Source organism: Salvia miltiorrhiza, chromosome 4 (genome assembly GCF_028751815.1).
Source record: "Salvia miltiorrhiza cultivar Shanhuang (shh) chromosome 4, IMPLAD_Smil_shh, whole genome shotgun sequence".
NCBI classification, from domain to species: domain Eukaryota; kingdom Viridiplantae; phylum Streptophyta; class Magnoliopsida; order Lamiales; family Lamiaceae; genus Salvia; species Salvia miltiorrhiza.
In genome coordinates, this window is record NC_080390.1 from 5,614,896 (window position 1) to 5,619,821 (window position 4,926).

Here is a 4,926-nt window from a genome sequence, read left to right on the forward strand (position 1 = left end):
TAAGTAATAAAATTTCATACTGCGTATAAATAAATCAAAGTAAACATTTTTGTTGGAAAATTTTCGGAACAATACCTATAATTATTAGTTAAAAAACTCCAACATTACTAACAAACTACTAAACATTTATTAATTTTCTATGTGCAAAAGTTGATGCAACTACTTCTGTATTTTTTATGCAACTACCGCACATTCATGGCTTGTACTATGTCACAGCCCGCCCTAACTATGGATAGTTAGGCCGAGTGATCCACGACTAGGGATGGGGTTAAAGAAGAAGGGGAAGAAAAGGGGCGTCATTTATAGCCGTAAAACTTATTCATCTTAATAAAACTCGTCATTTTTATTCATTAATACTCAATTGAAAACAGTCTATGAAAGACAGCATAAAACTTAATTAATATCATTAATCAAGTTATACATCGTATGAAACCATTCTCTTAAGACTCAAAGTATGACATAACATACTATAACATCAACAACATCTTGCAGCGGAAAGTAGCTAGACATATGTATGAAGACATATTCTAGACAGGTTAACTATTTATTAACAACCCTGGAGACTCCGCTCATTGCAGCACCATCATCACATCAGCTCAACCTGCACATTTAGAAAACATATGCAGGGCTGAGTACAAAAGCACTCAGTGGGCACGTATGCCTAGGTATAAAAATACATGCTTCAAAACTGTAAATTGTCATGCCATCATAAACAGTACAGCAAGGGAGTTTTTCGCTAAAAAGGCCCAAGCTTACTAAGTTCATTTGTGATTCTTAAAGTTCGTCTGATCAGACTAAGTTCTTTTGTAATCTATCATATCTGAAACTGTGTGCCGGAGAGGTGGCCACCTCTCACGGTCACTTGACCGGCCAACCCGCTAGATGACTCACGGTCACTGGTGTACACTAGCCCTGGCAGGATAGCTATCAACTGCTCAGGACCCGAATTCGATTGCATCATTGGCAAAGCCAAAGCAGATAGATATCATACTAAAATTTAAACATTTTATGGCAAGACAATACTTGAAATAACTTTAACTCAAATATTTTGTAACGAAATAACTTGCTCAAATGTAACATTAAACTCATTTGATAGATATATATAAAACTAAAATTAACAGTTAAATCATCTCATGCATTCATTCGTATAAGAGGCCTACGACACGCAGGGGATCTCTATATACGTATAGTAAAAGTAATGCCCACCTCGTTGTGTCTCTGTATCAATGAGTAACGTCACTCTCTCCCTCAAGTCGTTACTTCCCAAAAGGACCTTCATCGTTATGAAGAATTGGTGAGAAGTTATAAAAGAAACCTCGATTAATAATCTAATTTCTTTTATGAAACATTAGTATCTCTAATGTTCATCTCTCTTGATTGTTAATCAATATAACAATTATTATCTCTCGTCATTACTCATTAATTATAACATCCTTATGTTATAATTAGCAGCGCTTCAATTAAAAGAAATATTTAACACATCGAAAAGTCCACTTTCTTAGCAGATCTATTCGCTCTCATCTCGTCTAATTAACCAATTAGAAAGTTAAACTTTCCATTAGGCATGTATTTGAGTCACGGGTCAACAAGAATCGACTATGCTCAAATTCTAATTTCACTAAAAATTTCGGCATGACCTATTCATATATCATGTCAGCCACGAGATTTCAACGCGTGAATCTCACTACGTGAACTCGTCTCTCGACTCAAAACTTAACATCTTGACATCTTTTCAACGCAACCCAAACAATTCAAAATCATCAAAACTCTTTATCAGTAAACTATCATTTATACTCGACACCAATTGTTCGAGTGTCAGATACCAACATTTATGTGCGTTAATCATAACTCTCACAACTCACACCATTTAGTCATATCGTATCATCCATCAAAACAAATATAATCAAGTTATTTTCTAGAAAGTTTTGCTGTTTTGTGTCATCTTTAAAACTTCATAACAACCAACTCAATCATCATAAACTCTCATACCAATTGATCTCAAAAACTTCATGAAGTGTAGTTCACTCTAAAAATGGTAGTTAACCAAAAAGGTTAAAGGTTTTTGGAGATATTGCTCTTTTAGTGCAGGCTGTCAAAGATTGACAGTTTCTGCCAATTTTGTTTAGGCCATTAGAAACCAAGGTAAACCTTAATAAAATTCCATCAAATTTAATCATCCAAAACTAAAGGTATCCTTGAAGATTTGGTTAAAATTTCACAAGAGAAAACGTTCATATGATCTGCCAAATAAACAATGAAACTCATACACTTTTACTGTTGGACAAATATGACAGCAGAACAGGGCATTTTTGAAATAATAAACTGCTCTGTTTCAGAGGTCATAAAAATCGAAATCTTATGTTTTTAGAAAAGTATTGAAGTCTAGTTTCGTTTAAAAAAAACGGTGATGCAAAATCCTTTATGGATTAATAGATATAAACGTTTTTGTGAAGTCTACCAATAGTTGACAGATTCTGTCAAGGATTTTTCAAAATATCTTTAAAATAGCAAACATCATCCAAAAGACATGAAATTTTGCAGCAACGAAATACACATATCATAGATAAACATACTAAAATTTCAGAGCCATCAAGCAATGAAAACTCATCGAAACATAAGCTTGAAACTGCTGTAAAATTTTGACAGAATTCCAGTTTTAATTTCGTTCAACAATTATCATCCATAAATTGTAAATCAATTAGCATGCTCATGTGATATCGTAGAACACATATACGCAATAATATTCATTATGCAACGTCTCAAACTTCACGAATTTAAATAATCATACTCTAAAAATTTATACAATTTTCGTGCTTGGAAAAATACGAATTTAATATATATCGATTCTAGCATACCCCTAAGCACAAATATCAAGTCAAAACGATCAAACAAAAATCGAAAGACAAGCTAATATGTGAAAAACGGGGCTGCCCTCATGGGTTTCATAGCTACGGTTCGTTCCGTTCTTACTCCCTTCATTAAACATGCTCAACATCTACCCAAGAACAACATACTAAAATTTCACGACGATCCGACGTCGTTTCAAAATAAAGTCGAGAATCGACGTTTTTCGACGTCGACGAAAATCGAAAAGAAAACCATCAAAACGTAGGTAGAGATCTTACCTACTTAGATACGTGATCGAAAAGATGATCGACGCTCGTCTCGGTGCTCAAATCGGAGGTCAAAAGCTCCAACACCAAAGAAAATGGTGTTATGCGTGAAGTGTGTGTGTGTTTTAGGTGTTAGTGTGTGTGTTGTGGCTGATATCAACGTGATATAGTGTGAGTGAGTGGGTTTGGGCGGTTGGGGGGTGGTTAGGGGTAGGGTAGGTTAGATATTTAGTCGTTAAATATCTCGTCTCGTCTCGTTTTAACGACTAACTACCCATACTCTTCGTTACTCGCCCTCTCAACCTCTACTCACTTTCATTACACTCGTAATTCTATATAAATATAGAAAATACAAGCTCGTTCTCGAAATTCTGATAAACGAGATCTACACGTTTATCGAGAAATCCCGATTCACTATTCACTCGTCGTCAAAAAAAATAAAAACTTTCATTATTGGACTCGTATCGAAAAACTAAGAATATTTCTCGACGACGTGCACATAAGATTTTGAAAGTCGACAAAAAGACGAAATAGCAGTATTTTACTATTCATCGTCAAAAAGTCAAAATTTTGAAAAACGTCTTAACGGACTCAGATCTCACTTCCGAGTTCATCATTCTCATTCAAATAATTATCTCGAATTATTCAAATACTCAAACTCAAATACGGATATAAAATCTCACATCATTCTCACATCATCGAAAGAACATCTCAACATCTTAAAAAAAATAACAAGAAAACTTCATATAACTCCTCATCTCTTTACAAAGTAAATCAAACAAGGGATCTAAACCTTAATTACTCAAACTCAAGAAATTAAACACGTCATCAAAAGCCCGGGTATTACATACCCTCCCCCTTAAAATAAATTTCGTCCCGAAATTTGTACCTCTTGTAAATGTTTCGGGTACTTCTCTCACATCTTATCCTCAAGCTCTCTTTCCACTTCTTTCTAACTATCATATCTCCATTGGACCTTATCCAATGCAATCGACTTATTACTCAATTGCCGAATTTTATGATCTAGCATCATCTGAGGTCTCTCTTCATAACTCAAGTCTGGTTCTAAGATCATTTCTTCTTAGTAAACCACATGGTTTGGGTCGAAAATATATATCCTCTCAATTGTGACACGTGAAACGCGTTATGCACATTTCCAAAGCTAGGTGGCAAAGCCAACCTATACGCTATTGGACCTATCTTTTGCAATGTCTCGTAAGGACTTATAACTCTGGGTCTAAGCTGTCCTTTAACTCCAAACCTATTCATCCCCTTTGAGGGTGAAACCTTCAAGAAAACTTTGTCTCCTACCTCGAAACTTTGTCTCACATCTTATAGGCAAACTCAATTAGTGGCAATACATTCTCCCGATGTACTCCTCTATCAAGGATAATAGTTCTTATCATATCTTCTATCGTCTGCTATGCTAAAATTCATCCTTGTACCCAACTCTTTCTGTAACTCATCCAAAAACGTGATGTAAATTTTTTTTTATTGATCTCTTTCTGAGGTGATCTTACATCGGTACTCAAAGCAATCTTATAATCTCACGAACGTACAATTGTGCTAACTTATCTGGTCCATACGCGATTAGGATCGGTATGAAATGTGCAGATTTTGTTAGTCGATCTACAATCACCCAAATTGCTGTATTTTCTCTTTGACTTTTGGGTAAAGCTGTCACAAAATCCATCGTTATGTGATCCCATTTCTACTCGGGAATCTCCAACGGTTTTAACTTCCCATAGGGTCGTTGGTGTAATGCTTTCACTTGCTGACAAGCTAAGCATCGCTCTACAAACAAAGCTATGTC

General features: G+C 35.2%; 1 long non-coding RNA gene across 1 annotated transcript; it reads right to left on the bottom strand.

Moving 5' to 3' along the window:
* Positions 1 to 375: 375 nt before the first annotated feature.
* Positions 376 to 4,325, bottom strand: LOC131022393 (uncharacterized). The gene is made up of 3 exons (XR_009101261.1): positions 3,126 to 4,325; positions 1,207 to 1,273; positions 376 to 601 (listed from the first exon to the last, which is right to left on the bottom strand). It is a non-coding gene; the product is annotated as an uncharacterized LOC131022393 (long non-coding RNA).
* Between the last annotated feature and the right edge of the window lie 601 nt (positions 4,326 to 4,926).